Source organism: Canis lupus, chromosome 4 (genome assembly GCF_048164855.1).
Source record: "Canis lupus baileyi chromosome 4, mCanLup2.hap1, whole genome shotgun sequence".
In the NCBI taxonomy this organism is placed as follows: domain Eukaryota; kingdom Metazoa; phylum Chordata; class Mammalia; order Carnivora; family Canidae; genus Canis; species Canis lupus.
This window is the reverse complement of record NC_132841.1, coordinates 61,705,974-61,722,566: the sequence shown is the minus strand read 5'-3', so window position 1 is coordinate 61,722,566 and position 16,593 is coordinate 61,705,974. Positions and strand designations below refer to the sequence as shown.

The following is a 16,593-nucleotide window of genomic DNA, read 5'->3' as shown; positions in this document are numbered from 1 at the left end:
TATCAGGGTAGAGACACAACAAAAAACAAACACAGTAAGTACGTTATAACAAATGTGGTGGGGGAAAATGTAAAAGTGGAGCAGGGCAAGTGGGCATGGGGAAGCAGAATGAAGTATGGAAAAGGATGATCAATGTGTGTCTCATTGAGCAGATGAGATTTAACTGGAAGCCTGGAGAAGGTAAGGGAGTTAGCCAAGTAGGTGGTATCTGGGGAGGGGGAGCTTTCAGGCAGAAGATGTAGCTAGAGCAGAGGTGTTAAGGTGGGTATGTGCTGCTAGGCAGTAGAAGGCCAGGTGATTGGAGCTAAGAGGATCTCGGTAGGAGATGAGGTCTTGGAAGGTCCAATTAGTAGGGCTTTGTAGGTCATTGTTAGGACCTAGAGTAAATATCCTTGGCAGGTGGGAGCCATGACAGGATTTTGAGCCAAGGAATGACATCCACCTGGACCTTTTAACAGACCTACTCCAGTTGCTGTGTAGACAATGGAATGGAGAGGAGGTCAGGTGTCAAAGGTAGAAGCAGAGGGCCAGTAGGAAACTACCTCAATAATCCAGATGAGAGACCATGGAAGTGCAGGCCAGAGTGGGGACAATGATGAGATGGTGAGGAGGAATTCTGGTCTGGATATATAATAAAGGTAGAGTCATCAGGTTTTTCTAAGGGGTCAGATGGGGGTATGTTAGAGGAAGAGGAGTCATCAAGGGGTACTCTGCAGTTTTTGGCCTGAACAACAATAAGAATGAAATGAGGAAGGCTGTGAGGTGGGACAGAGGTGGGATTAGGAATCTGGACTTGAGTTTCATCCTTTTAAATTGATGGGCTCCTACATTCTGTTGACATCTCCCCAACTAACACATGCACTGACAGTTAAGCCTTAGATCTAGTTCCCTCCTCAGAGTTTTCTACTTGGAGCCCAGTCTTTTCCAAGTAGTCATGGCCGATAGAGTGCTCACTAGTATGCCAAACACTATACATTGTTCGGTTATTGGGTAGTGTGTGAGGGTCATGTTTTTACATTCCTATAGTATGTAGCTCCACTGTTTTGTACATGTATAGTAAATGCTTAAGGAATGCTTGTTGAATGAGAAAAGTAGGTACTCTACTTGACTTTGAAATAGATGTTTTCTACTACAGAGTGTGTGTTTTTTTTTTATTCATATGATGATGGATACCAGAGTTTATAAAAAGAGTATGGGAAATTTTAAAGATAGGATCTGGGTATATTCTATAGGTAAAGTCATTAATTAACATGAAAGTGATTTAAAAGTCTTAAACATCTATGAAGTGGAAGTTTAAAAATGCTTTATTTTGTGTGCCAGAAAAAGTAATGTTATGCACCTCATGATTTCAGTTTGTATTGATTCTTGATGTTTAAATTTGCATATATATACTTTTTCCTTCATTGGTCAGCTTTCATTATGATACTTTTCTTGGAGTCCCTTTTGCTTAATTCCAAGCACAAGATCTAGAGAGAGTACATTTCACCTTCTTGAATGACTTGGGTACACAAAGCACTAAGCTTAGGTGTTGAACAGTAGGTGCCTGCCCTCATGGAAGGTTCTGTTCTATAATGGAAATAGGATGTCTGTACAGAGAATTGGGAGATAGGTTGATTTCATTTAGTACCTGTGGTAAGAGTACATGGGAGTTCAGAGGATGAAGCATCATCCACAACTGTGTGAGGGGCTTGGATGGGTAGCATTTGTTTTTTTCCTGTGAAAGCTGCTCATATTTTGACTTTCAGAGGAAGATAGAAAGTACGTTCTTGATCTTGGAAATGCTTTAGGATAAGCATATGAGAGCTGATGTGCTGCATGCTCAGTGCTCAGGTCAACGAGGCCCACTGACAAGTGAGTAGCTGTCACGGTGCAGTGTGACACATGCAGTCATGGGCATGTACCATGGTGTGAAATAGGACAGAGAAGGGGGTAATCAACTATGGGGAGAGGATAGAGTTCAGGGGTGGCTTCTCCCAGTCTTACTCTGAGAAGATTTTTGAAAAGAAATTGGAAGTTTGCTTAGCAGGCAGAATAGGGAAAGGCATTCTGGGCAGAGGGAATCAATCCTGTACAAAAATCAGGGATTAAATCCTGGCTGCCTCTCAGATTCAGCCCCAGAGTGGTTACAGCTGTAAATTGGGCCTCACCCTAGATCTAATCAGAATGTTAGGGACGTGTGACCTATACATTGGTGTTCTTTAAAGAACTCCTCATGGGATTTTGATGTGCCACTGGGTTTACAGCTGCTGGTGGAGGGGATGGGGGGGGGACCATCATGGAAGATCAAACAGTATTGACATGATCTGGCCTGCACTTTAGATGAACAGGTCCTAGTGACAGGTGTAAAGGGTGGCTTAGGGTGAGGTGAGATAGGAGGCTCTTCTAGTGATTCAGGCAAGACATGGTGAAATCCTAAACTAAGGCAGTATCTGTGGGGTTGGGGAGCAGGAGACAGAAAGGGTGTTTGCCTATAGGCGTGAGGTAAGGGACGGGAAGAGAAGAAAATGACCAGCAGGCTGGAGACTGGAGCTACCCACAGAGATACTGGGAGATGGAGCAGGAGTCTGCACTACAGCCTGTAGGCCAAACCCACCTACGTCCCTGTTTATAGCACTTGGTAAAGCACTAAGAGTGCCTTCTACATTTCTGAGTTCCATTTTTTTAATGGGTATAAAAGCCTTGATTTTGCCTTGACATGTAAAACTTCAAATATTTACTAAGGAGAATGTTTACCCTTGACCGGGAGGTCAGGCAGGTTTGGGAGCTGGAGTATGAGTAGTAATTGCCATTGCTGCCACTTTTGAGCCCTTACTGTGTGAGTAGCAGTGTTGTGGGGAATTACATGGCTGTGTCTGATTCCATTTGGAAGCAGGTATGAAGCCATGCCCTCCACAGCCGGGTGGAGTGGAGTTCCCACCAGCTTCACTGTATAACCAGTTGCAGTTCCAGTTTCCTTGTGTGTAACGTGGAGTAATCATTTTGCATGCCAAATGCTTCTAAGCATTAATTATTAGCTATTGTATTAGGTTCCTAGGGCTGCTGTAACAAATTACCACAAACTGGGTTGCTTAAAAAAAAAAAAAAATTATTTTCTTACCATTCTGGAGGCTAGATATTCAAAATGAAGGTGTCGGTACAGCCACATTCCCTATAAAGCTTCTAGAGGAGATCCTTCCATCCCTTTTCCAGCCTCTGCTGGTTGCCAGCCATCATTGCTGTGCCTTGGCCTGGGGACTCGCCACTCCAGTCTCTGCCTCCACCTTCATTCACTTCACATTCTCCCTGAATGCCCATCACTTTGTCTCTTCTTTTAAGGACACTAGTCATTCTGAATTTAGGGCCTACCCTAATGCAGTATGACCTCACCTAAACCTATTATATGTGCAAAGACTATCTCTAATTAAAGTCACAGGCACAGGCTGCTGGTGGATGTGAATTTTTTGGAGGGGGGGGTACTATTCAGCCCGGTGTAGTTATTAACTTCCCCAGAGGGATATTATCCCCGTGTGATACCTTTGAAAACTGAAGCTAAGGGAAGTTAAGTGAATTTCAGGATTGCACACCTAATAGAAGAGCCAGAATTTGAGTTCATTTTTTGCCTTGATTTAAAACCAGTGTTCTTTATGCTGCAATAACTAGCATGCTTGCTAGAAAATTTGTTATTCTGTAGACAGGCAACAACCATTCAAGGTTTGAAACTGAAGTGACATCTGAATCTTTTCTTTTTTTTTAAGATTTTACTTATTTATTCATGAGAGACACACACACAGAGAGAGAGAAGCAGAGACACAGGCAGAGGGAGAAGCAGGCTCCATGCAGGGAGCCCTACGTGGGACCAAATCCCCAGTCTTTAGGATCACACCCTGGGCCGAAGGCAGCGCTAAACCGCTGAGCCACCCGGGCTGTGGGTGGCTTAAATACGTTATAAAAATAACATATTTTGAGGATTTATCATGTGCCAGGCATGATGCTTCATGTTTATATTTATTCTTTTCATTTAAACTATAGGAGATTTTGAGGTAAATACTGTCATTATCGCCATTTTGCAGATAGGTGAGCTACAGAAATTTAACTGCAAGCTCTTGGAGGTGTCCCTTGCTAACGTACAGCCAGGCCCCAGGGCCAGGGCTTCTGGAAGCTCCTCCTGTTGGCTGAGTGCAGAGATGAAAGGGCTGTTGGAGTAGACCAGGTCGACCAGGCATGAGGGTGGCTTTGGAAAATAAGCAGGTGAACTCTAGATACCTGCCAAGTAGAGTGGCCAGACTTAGTGAGGAGTGGCTCTCCAGAGAAGTCTAGAGTTACCTTCTAGGTTTTAAATTTGGTGACAGAAAATAATGATGCCAGGAAGAGAAATAGGCAGGTTAAGAAGAGGAGCAGGATTACAAGGAAAGATAAGGAACAGGGCTGAAGGGAGTCTTAGAAATCTTGTTTTCTGGGCCATTAATATATTTAGTTATATTGACATTTGTGAAAATCACAAAAGCTACCTGTTGTCTGCAGTGAGACATCTTTAAGTAAAAATGAGTGTCAGTGTGGGTCCTCTGTAAGTTTTCATGTTTTATGACTCGTGTTTCAGGTCTTTTTAAAAATGATCTATTTTTAAGTGCTTTGTTTTGTCTTTAGATGGTTATTTATGGTCCAGTTCAAGGAAGCCCAGATGCAGCAGGAGTAAAGACTCATTACCGCTGGAAACCTGGTCCCTGCCAGCATGAGGAAGCAGGAAAACCCCATGGGTCAGAGGTGTTCTTAAGTTTGAAACAGCTGATTTAGGAATGTTCCCAGAGATCATAAAGTGCTGTGAAGTGCTAGTTGTCAACTGAAGCGAGAGGCTGAGCTGAAATAAAAACAAAGGTATTTATTTGGGGTCTCAGGATTACAATTCCATGAACACAGATTTGGACAGCAGCCCAAATAGTGCCTCCCAGGGAACAAAATCAAGGATTTTTAAATCAAAAGGGAATGCTTGTATATGTTGCTTACAAAGAATTTTGATTGGTGTTGGTGGCAGAAAACTAAAAGCTGGGCTGAATATAATTGGTTACTGAGACTGTCACCTAGCAGTCTCACTGTAGCAAGCTATACAGGTGTTTGGGCTGAGTCCTTGGAACACTGGTCTCTCGGCCCAGGTTACAAGTTCTTGGCTCCGTGCAGTGAGGACATGAAGACATACAGAAGGCTCATCTGCTTTGTGGCCTCCCAGCTCCACTTTTAAAACCCCTAGACAGAAGTGACCCAATTTCATTTCACCTTTCACACGGTCCTGGTGGACACCATGGGTGGCAGTAAAGATGATGATAAATGCTGTGCTGCTCACCGGTTTGTCCCACCACAGCTTAAGTGGCAGTTTATAACACTGGGGTTTACATTCACAATTCTAAAGTTAAAAACTAGACATTATTTGGCAAAAATACTTGAAAGCAAGAAATCTACTCTTTGAAAATACTCTTCTAAGTACAGCATTAACTGTAGCACTCTCAGAAGCACCTATACAGTCAGGGACCTGGCTTCAGATGTGTGGCTCACATCTCCCTGGTTTCTCTACAGAACTGAGGTCACTTTACCCTCCTTCTGCCCTGCACAGAGCAGCTTGTCTGTTTATGTTTTAGCTTGAATCTCCTTTTATCTTCCTAGAAAAAAAAAAAAAAAAGAAACTCTTAAAGGTAGTTTCCAAAGTTCACTCTTCTCTTCTCTTTGGTTCAGATATGTTTTGTTGTATGTCAGAGGTCATCTAGCCCCAGAGTGCTTGCTGGCAGCTTGCAAACATAGCTAATGCTGCTTGATTTGTATGTACCGATATCCATGCATGTCTACCAGGTAATGAAAGAATTAAAAGAATTAGGAAATTAGGAATTGGAGCTGCAGACGGTAGACATCAATTGTGTTCTCTGAATCTAAGCCATTATGTGGACTTGATTTTACAAAGTTGGTTGTTTTAAAAAGTTTTATTGTGTCTTTTCTACCTCATCTTATTAGGATTTTGTGGGTATAAAATCTTTAAGAAACAATACATGCTTTTTTTTTCCCCCTTGTTCTTAGATTTAAAGTCTTTATATTTGCATGGCCATAAGCAAATCAACATTTTCACTGTTATATCCACACTCTTCTGAAGTAAAAAATACTGTTTACAGAGTTCTCTTGAATCTATCACGCTAGCAACTTTATCACATATTTAATATTCAGTATAAGCTGAAACACAAGAAACTTTATATAAAATTTCCTCTCAAAGAGCAGCCTGTTCGCCAAACAAGCCACAAGAGATGGAAGAGGTTTCCCTCTTCATTTTTGAAAGAAGGTGAGGTGTGGGAATGTATGTGCATGGTGAATAAAAGTAATCAAATGTTTTAAGATGTGATGCACTCAAGTGAGTGCTCTCATTTATACTTTCATTCTTGCCTTTACACATCTGGTGATTGCTGAATGGACCTAAAAAGGCTGCTTCATTAGGGTAGAATGAGGCTTTTACCTAGAACAGAGTACTGAACTATAACTTCAGGACCAAACTAAGCTTTGAGGCCTGAATTCTTTAAATGTTTAATTTTTACATTGTCAAGCAGCCAGGTTTTTTTTTTTTTTTTTTTTTTTTTTTTTGCAGTTTATTATCCTTGTATCTGACCCTCTTCCCTCCTTTTTAAAATTACTCAAAAGTTCTCTTCACCATTTATTATATTTATGAATTGAAAATAAATTTTATATTAATTTTACCTTTGAATTTTGATAGTTCTTGGCATTAGGGACCTTTAGTCCCTTCAAAAAATTGCTTTCACTAGCTTAAGTATTACTGTTGGCAGCCCCAAAGTTTATTAATATAGTCCAAACCTGGAGCCCATGGGGTATGTCTGGATGTAGGAACAGAGTTTTGAGAGCCTGGGGATGGTTCTTGGGGTGGCTGATCCCTGAGATGAGGTTTCAGAGGAGCCTGTTGTTATGCTGCCCTTGGACATGGCATTGGGGCTCCTCCGAGGGGCTTTGAGATTATGGCTGGGGCAGCCTCAGTTGGGCCAAGTACAAGGGAACTAACTACCTAAGTTGGGAAGCTGGGCAGACCCAGTTCCCATGCAGCCAGACATCTTCAGTGTAATGATTTACCTTCCCTAAACTTCACTTTCCACCTCTGAAAATGGGAATGATAATTGCTTTTCTTTTGAGGTTAAAGAGAAGGAAATGAGACACAGAGCACAGGTTTGCACAGGAGGTGTGATTCCCATAGGACTGTTTTGCTTGGATGCACAGCCATTCTGCCTGTGAAGTGGATGTTGTTGTCCTTTGTTTTTTGAGATGTTTTATTCAAAAAATATTGAAAAGTAAATATTGAAGCAGAGAGGAGAAAGAGTAATCACCCAGTGGGTGGGTGGAAACCGAAAGGGAGGAAGGAAAGGGGAGCGGAAGAAGTTAATAAGGAGTGAGCAGGGCGGGAGGGTGTGGGGACCAGTGATGAGAGGGTGAGAGCAAATTGGTCACTTTGACCAAATTAGCATTTTCTTTCGATGTTTCATGTGTAGGAGGGAATGAAGGAAAACAGGCCTCATCCAGTCTTGGGCAACTTCTACTCAGCTGTATTGCCTTTCAGCCCATCTCCTGTTCTGCCCCTCACACCATGGCTGTGGGTTTTCTGGGGCAAAGCCCTGGAAAGACAGAAAATCGAGTTAATGTTTTTGCCACATTCGTGATTTCGAAATTAAATAAAATGCTGGCTTCCCCCCGCCCCTGCTTTTTTTTTTTTTAACGGGAGAAAATGTAGCCCTTGGATCCCTGTTGCTTAGTGACTAGGCCTTTTATGTAATTGGTCTTAGGAGAGACAAAACATACTGAACATAAGAGAGTTGGTTGAAGGAAGGAAGGCAAAGTTCAGGTGCTGACACTGGCCCCGGCTGGAGGTGGGAGCTGTGGGAGCAGCCAACAAGCCCTGTGGGAGCCTGAGGAGGCATAAAGAGGGCAGCTGAGAGGAGGCCACACAACACCTTCAACTGAGGAGAAGGCTCTCCCTGGTTAAAATGCCTGAAGCAGTACAGTGTTTGCAAGGATTTTTCTCCCCTGTCTGCCCTGTTTTGCAGGGTCAGAAGTTAGCAGGAAAGTGATTTGTCTGTGTAAATCAGAAGGAAATGATACAGTTTCGTGCGACCGGCTGCGTTTGCCGGTTCAGCGTGCAGTGGGCCGTTGATACTTGTTAATTGACTAGATGACACCAGACCTTCCCTACTTTGATTTTACAAAGACCAAAAAGACACTGAAATGCTTCTTAAACAGTTTTTACTGATGGAAATAAGTTAATGCTATATAAAAAATAGGATGCTTTTGAAAATGGTGCTGACTTCCTAGGTCATAATTTAATCCATAAAATAGATTTGAGTTTGAGTCCTTTGAAGTTATAATATTAATGAACCCTGTCATATGATTAAATTCCTTAGTTGTAATTGTTTTGTATTCTTTGGAAACATGCATAATATAATCCCTTGGAAATTGAGCACATATGGATTATGAAGCATGACGTAGTTAATTCTTTCTAGCCTGAGCATGCTTTAAAACTGTATGAGACGGCTCCCATTGGTAAGATCCAAAGAAAATGGTAGGAGAGGAATGGGATTGAATTTAGGACATAATTTCCGTGGAGCTTGGTATAGTGATAGGCTAGGGGGCAGAGAAGCCTTTCTTTGAGCCTGGGCAATTGGGGTAAGTATAAAAATGAACCTGTTAGGAAGGAATTTGGCATGTGCAGAATCAGCTCACAATGTCAGAGAAGTCCAGGAGTTTGTGTTAATAACAGGTCCCAAAGCAAAGTGAAAATACTGGCGTAGTTTTTGTTTTATCACTCCTACTGTGGAAGGGAGGGGACCCTCTTCAACAGAGTGGAGCAGAGGTCCTGCAGGGAGTGTTACATGGAAAGGGGCAGGACTGGCTGGCAGGTATGGATGGGGGGTGTATTCTTTGTCATGAAGTAGCTGTGGTACTTTGAAAGGTAGCCATGCTCACCACTGTACCATGAACGCTGCACTAGCTGTGGTACTTTGGACAAGCCACTTAGCCTCTGACTTGTAAAATTGAGAGAATTGTACCAAAAACTCTTCTAAGGCCCTTTCAAGCTCTTAAGAAAACAACACCAACACACACACACACACACACACACACACACACACACACACACACACACAAACTCTGGCAACCAGCTTGTCCTCCCAGAATCAGCCCTATTGGCTTCTCCAGTGGGTGTCTTGTCAGGGCTGGAGTGAGGAGAAGAAAGTCCTCTGGGTTCCTGCCCCTACTTTTGAAATAGTCTTAGTTCCTCAGTGAACTTTCTATTTTGTGGAGAAATTCTAATTATTCACCCCTCTAATCAATGGAGTGCGCAACCAAAAGTTCATTCTTAACCTGTAAGCCTTTCTGGGAGGCAGTCTCTCTTCCTTTCTGCCTCCTTCCACAGATCCCCGAGGCAGAGTGGTCGCTGAAACACCCTAGACTCAGCCTGGTGTCGTGGGGGTGCAGCTGGGTTACTGTTGCCTGTTTGGGAGCACAATCATGGGGAATGGTTGACATATGCTGCCTCACTTTCAATCATAACTTTTTCCAGTACTTCAAATAGGAGAATGTATTTTTAGTTGTGTGACTTGGGGAGGCTGCAGTGTTTCATGTGTTACCCTTTTACAGGTTTCTTTTCCTCTAAAACGGAAATGTTACCATTCTCTTGGCTGTTTTACTTTATGAAGAAGAATGTACTCGCACTGCCCTGTTGTCAGTCCCTTCTTGCTTAATCTCAGAATTTAATTCTTGCCAACGCTTTCCCTTCATAATAAAATCTTAGCTCCTATATTATTCCAGATGCAACTACCTAATGTCTAAACTGTAGCTCAAAAACATAGTTAAGTACTTCTATTCCCATTCTAAATGTTTTACCCTCTGATCACCTCTATTTTCACAATTTTCTTTTGTTTTAAAGCCATTGTCCTACCCATGAGTATTGCAGGGGCGCCTGTTTAATCCAACGGTGACCACTTAGGATCTTGGACTTTCTGGTGTAGTTCCTCTGCTGTGTTCTTTAATTTCCATTTCTGTGTCGAAGGCCATGTGGTGGGATGAGGTTTGTGAGGGGAGGAAGCTGACAGGAGGCAAAATCTTTCTAAATTAGCCACTTAAAAAGTGGAGATTTAGAAAACCTTTGCCTGTTTTTGTATTTATTCCGTGATAAAAATGTGTGTTCCCTTTGTTCTTTGGATTCTGGGCCAGGTTTTTGGTTATTTACACTCCTCCTGGGTTTGGTACGAAGCAGTGCCACTGAGAGAATGTTGAGCTGACGCTGTAAGGCCTTGTTAGAGCTCCGCAGCTGGTCCCACCAAGCCCCTGCTCCTGCTCCTAGGGAGCTGCAAATCAATTTGTGAAGCCATCCTGAAAGTAGCAAGTTTGTAGTGATCTAACTCTGCCCCAGTGTTTTTTTTTTTTTTTCCTTCAGCTTCTCACTCCTTAGAGGCTAAACCTGATTGAAAATTTGGCTATCTCTGCCTGTCCTGCGATATTTAGCATTGTAAATATGAAAATGTGTGACATGTAGAAACATATACAGATTAATTTCCAGTTTGATGACTGTCACCCCCAACTGTGGGCATAGAGCCACTTAGGACAAAACCCAAATTCGAGTAATACCGATTTAATTTATATCCAGCCAGTGTTTGTCATACCATTTCTGTTGGGAAAGTGTGTTCATTTGATAGGACCCAGGGTTTAGAGAACCGTGGGTGCCGGTTGGGTAGAGGGAAGCTTCTGGGGAAGTTCAGAGGGTAGTTCTGTTGGTCAGAGCCCAAGAGTTGAAACACCCTTGCAATTTGTTCAGATGGACAGCTTGAGGGATCCCTGGGTGGCTCAGCGTTTAGCGCCTGCCTTTGGCCCAGGGCGCCATCCTGGAGTCTCGGGATCGAGTCCCGCGTCGGGCTCCCAGCATGGAGCCTGCTTCTCCCTCCTCCTGTGTCTCTGCCTCTCTCTCTCTATGTCTATCATAAATAAATAAATAAATCTTTAAAAGAAAGAAAGAAAGGAAGGAAGGAAGGAAGGAAGGAAGGAAGGAAGGAAGGAAGAAAAAAAAGAAAGAGAAAGAAAGAAGAAAGAAAGAAAGAAAAGAAAAGAAAAGAAAAGAAAAGAAAAGAAAAAGAAAGAAAAGATAGATGGACAGCTTGAGCTATTCAAAAGATGACACTTTTTTTTTTTTCCCCGTTTAATCCCAGACAGTAAACTGGTCAATTAACTTCTACAACTAGTTTACTGAATAATTTGACTTTAGCTTTCTCACAAGAAAGAAATCACACTAAACCCTTCCTATGTGTTGAAATGTATGTGGAAACACTAGATGGAGGGTTGTGAGATGAATACTTAAAACCAAAATGTCTTTCTTCATAAAGGAAATAATATATTTTTTTAAAACTTTGCAAAATGCTTTACAAAAGATAATTGGTTTAGGATGTTGTCGTCATCCTGAACATTAACAGCCAGCAGCTGGATGCTCATACAAGGAACTGGGCTGCTGTCCCTTTAACTCAGGATCTACTCAGGAATTCTTAATAATTTTTTAAAAAGTATAGTGCTGTCAACTTGTTACTCCTTTCTTCTGAGAGCCGATCTGGGAGTAAGTCAGTGTTTAGCTACATTTCAGTTAAAAAGAAGGTGGTTTTAAAATTTGCTCTTGATCCATGGTACAACTTCACAATTCCTTGCTTATTCATGGCACTCACCATTCTACCAGAGTTTGTACATTTAAAATGTACTGTTTAAAAATAATAAATAAATAAATAAATAAATAAATAAATAAATAAATAAATAAATTGTACTGTTTAATACCTTCATGTGCTGATTTGTATAAGGTCCTTCCTTAACTGTTTCAGTAACTTAAGTCACCTTAAAAAATAATTTGAGCCCCCAAAAGAGGAACTATGTCTTTAAAAAGAAAAAAAAAAAAACAAGTATCTTATCTCTCTTATCACCCTGTTTCTGTAATCCTGATACATTATGTTAATGGATTTGAATTGCAGTAAATGGGTTAAAATGAATTCCAAGTGGAATTGGCCTTTGGGTGCTTATTCTCCTTAATGGTTTGTTGTGTCCTTCCTAGTTTGCAAATAAAGTAATTTTTTTTTTCCCCTCTGGGATGTCCAGCTGCTCAGAGCAAAACAGAGGCAAGGTCTCTGTATTCCTAAAGAGATTATATGTTACTATTTTTGGTTGTAGTTCTTAATTTATATAATCTTTCAATAGGATCTAAGCAGATAGAGGATGAGAATAAGCAAGAGAAAGACACCTCCTTTACCCCATGTAAATTTGGGCTTAGATTTTTCAAAATCATAGCAAATAATCAAATATGTGCTATTTTTTCAAAGTTTCATTCTGTGGCCCCCCAAGTGTTGTTACAAAGACAAGAAAATCAGACATCTTATAAATATGAGATTGCTTTACAGGCACAATTATTGAATTCTGTGACGTTAAAGATTCCAGAGAGAAATTTTCAAAACCTATGTAGTTCTTTTATATACTAGCAAGGCCTTCTGAATTGTGGATCAAAATAGAAGCCAGGGACTTAATAAGGAAGGTACAGAGGGCAGTACAAGAGCCTTGTCCACAGTTAGAGGGCATGTGGGGAGGCCATTGGCCAAAAGGAGAAGAAATAGGTGATTCTCAGCTGCCTAGCTTTTACTTTTACCGCCCCCCACTCCCCGCCCCAGCATCCTGCTCACCTAGGCCCACCTGGCTCTTTTGCCCACTCAGGCTTCAATTTCTTTTCTAAATAGTGTTTGCTTTGAAGCCAGTCATGCATTCACATTCCATCTCCACATCTTACCTGGGTACCTGGCCAGTTTGATACTCAGAGAGGTTGAGTAGCTTCCCCAGTTTTCTTGTAAAAATAAGAGTAATGTCTGTTTTAAAATTGCAGTAGGGTTAGTGATAGTGATAGTATGTGAAAAGTGCCTAGCGTATATATGTGTGTATATATGTATATATTTTAGACAAGTATAATTAACATACAGTGTTACATTAGTGTCACATGTACAATATAATGATTCAACAATTAAGTACATTACTCAGTGCTCATTAAGATACTCTTAATCTCCTTTATCTTTTTCACCCATACCCTACCTCCCCTCTGGTAACAATCAGTTTGTTCTCTGCATTTAAGAGTCTGTTTTGTCTCTTTTCCCCCTTTGTTTTGTTTCTTAAATTCCACATATGAGTGAGAGTATATGGTATCTGTGTCTCTCTGGCTGACTTATTTCACTTAGTGTCATACCTTCTTGCTCCATCCATGTTGTTGCAAATGGCAAGATATCATTAATTTTTATGGCTGAGTAATATTCCCGTGTGTGTGTGTGTGTGTGTGTGTGTGTGTGTGTGTGTGTTGTATCACACGTTTTTAAAATCCATTCTTCTATCGAGGACTTTTTGGTTGCTTCCATATCTTGGCCATTGCAAATAATGCTGCAGTAAGCATAAGGGTGCATATATCTTTTTGAATTAGTGTTTTTATTTCCTTTGGGCAAATACCCAATAGTGGAATTGCTGGATCATGTGATAATTCTATTTTTAATTTTTTGGAAACTCCATACTGTTTTCCACAGTGACTACACCAATTTGCATTCCTACAATGTGTGGGGGTTCCCTTTTCTCCACAGCCTCCCTAATACTTGTTTTTTTCTTGTGTTTTTTGTTTCTTGTCATTCTGACAGGTGTAAAGTGATAGTTTATTGTGGTTTTAATTTGCATTTGCCTTGATGTGTGATGTTGAGCATCTTTTCATGTATCTGTTGGCCATCTGTATGTCTTCTTTGGGGAAAGTGTCCAGATCCTCTGCTTATTTTTTAAATTTTTTGGTGTTGAGTCGTAGAAGTCATTTATATATTTATTAGATATATAATATATATTTATTAAATTATATATTAATGTTTTAGTTTTTTTGGTGTTGAGTTGTAGAAGTCATTTATATATTTTAGATATTAATCCCTTATCAGATATATCATTTGCAAATATCCAGTGCAGTAGGTAGTTTTTTTGTTGATAGTTTTTTTTTTTTTGCTGTGCAAAAACATTTTATTTTGGTATAGTCCCAATAGTTTAACTTTGCTTTTGTTTCCCTTGCCAGAAAAGTCATACCTAGGAAAAGTGTCTATCACTGATGTCAAAGAAATTACTGCCTAGTTCTCTGCTAGGAATTTTAGGGTTTCAGGATCCTACATTTTGGTCTTTAATCCATTTTGAGTTTATTTTTGTTCATGGTATAAGAAAGTGGTCCAGTTTCAATATTTTGCACATAGCTGTCCACTTTTCCTAGCACTGCTTCTAGTCTTTTTCCCATTGTAAATTCTTGCCTCCTTTGTAGTAATCGACTGTAAAAACGTGAGTTTGTTTCTGGGCTCTTCTTTCTGTTCCATTGACCTTTGTCTATTTTTGTGCCAGTACTATACTGTTTGGATTACTACAGCTTTGTAGTAGTATATCTTGAAATCTGGAATTGTGATGCTTCCAGGTTTATTCTTCTTTTTCAAGATGGCTTTGGCTATTCAGGGTCTTTTGTGGTTACATACAAATTTTAGGATAGTGCCTGGCATATATTATTACTGTTTTTGTAAGCTAACATTTATTTTTTATATATACTTGGTCCCTGCCCACTTCCCACCCCCAACTTTGTCCTCATCATAGTGCCTGGCATCTAGTAGGTCTCTAGCATTTTCCCTTGTGACACAATTTAACATATTATCTTGGAAAAAGACATAATTAACTTCTATGCAGAATTATGTACTTTATGGTCCTATGTCATGTCATGTCCTGATTGTGTCTTTATTTGTGTGCTTTGCCAAATGGCTTCCTCGAGAATGTAGAGGGGATGGGGTCTTGAATGCTGAAATATATGAATCTCCCTGTTGTAGCAACATGCTCTCTGTGCACATTAGGTCCTCCATAAACGTTTGTTAAACAAATTAAAATCTTTGCTGCAGAGCTGAACCTTTTGGGGACTTTGAAGGTAGCAGCATTTGTGTTGTTTACTAAATTTATACTTGGAAGAAAAATGAGTCTTAAATCCCCATTGACTCCTTTAGGATATATATTTAAAAAACTTAAAGGTGTTAAATGCCAAATGTCCTTAGGCCTCAGAGAGATTTAATACTTGTCCAAAATGTATACCCATGTATACCTATGTGATAAATTGCAGAAACTTCAGATTTGTTCACTTTTAAGCTGCTTTTTAGAAATGCACAACTGCAATTCCATATAATAGTGGGTAGTTTCAGAGAATATGGTGATCTCATGTAGAGTTGGACAAGCTGCAACTTGTAGACATGAACACCCAGCTCTGGGCCATGCTTCAGAATCCCTGTATGCAGAACCTGCTCTATTCTTCAGGTTCTAGTAACTAGAATGAGGAATACTTGAAGCGTGTTGCACGGATGCATCATGGATGCACAGGGTAGGATGCTGCGTGTCCTCACTGTTTGCCCAGTGGTCTTAGATACCTGGGAGTGGAATCGTGATGAAATAGTCAAATCACCCGAGCCTTTTCTCTTTACTTCCTCCTCCCTCTCTCTCTCTGCCATTTTAAATGTGTATTTCATGATTTCATATTCTCAGTCCTCTTTGAAAAAATTTTCCTGTAGTGGTATCTCCTATGCTTTCTTGGTCTTTTTGACTTTAATTTTGTATATAAATTGTGAGACTTGTACAAATTTAAGAAAGATAAAATTGCTATAAAAATTATTTTTCTCTTTTTGTGGGAAGAGTTCTTTCTCTTTAGTATAAATGACAAGCCGGCAGATTTCATGGGTTCACTAGTCTGGTCAGCAATGGCAGGTGCATGATAAGTGCCCACTTTCAGAGGGATGGCTTCCTGGTGGGATGGTCAGGGTTCTTCTTAAAGCCGTGTTAATGCAAATAATCTCTACATGGAAGCCCTGCCCCGTGTCTCTGTGGGATCAAGTGCAAGTCTCTACTGCTTCTCACTTGAAGACTTCATTTAGAATCAACAAATGAAAATGTACATACATATCTTAAATACATATCTTAAATACATATCTTAAATACATACATATTATACTTTTAATTTCTCAAGTCTTTGAGCTATGCCAAAAATGCACCCCAAAAACAAGCATGCTGTTTAACCTCTAAGAGTTTTATGTAATGCTAGGTTTAACTGTATATTATTTAGGAGAAATTCCTCAGCTTTCTCACCTCCTCCTAAACAGGTTCCCTTCTTTTGTCCCCCTTAGTATCACCATGGTATAGACTGCCCAGCCAGGTGTCCTAGACATTTCTCTCTCACCTTTCATCATGGGTTAGTAGAGTAAGTACTAGATGGAGTCAAGAAATCCAAGTTCTTGAACTGGCCATGTTCAAGTGATTTGAGTTTTATCATCATTCATTTCTAAGAACCCATGAAGATTCTTTGTCTCCTACCCCTAAACGTCCTTAGCTCTTAGTGTCTTCATATAATGATGCTTCTGGAGGAAGGTCTTCCCTCATGTGACACCTGCCAGAGTGACTGTCCCTTTCCTTCCTCCTTGCACACACCCTTTGGTGACATTTCTTGACAGGAAGCTATGGTATCCCTGGCTTCATTCCCAGATCATCACTAGGGCA

At 40.5% G+C, this 16,593-nt stretch overlaps 1 protein-coding gene across 6 annotated transcripts in view; it reads left to right on the top strand.

The window, feature by feature from the left end:
- SNX18 (sorting nexin 18) overlaps positions 1 to 16,593 on the top strand; it is a 149,634-nt gene that overhangs the window by 8,957 nt on the left and 124,084 nt on the right. Inside the window, exon 2 of one of the 6 annotated variants that reach the window (XR_012030114.1) lies at positions 4,624 to 4,851. The exons of the other annotated variants lie outside the window; for them this stretch is intronic. The gene's annotated coding sequence lies outside the window, so the exon portion shown is untranslated. The remainder of the gene's footprint in view (positions 1 to 4,623; positions 4,852 to 16,593) is intronic. 6 annotated transcript variants of the gene reach the window in all.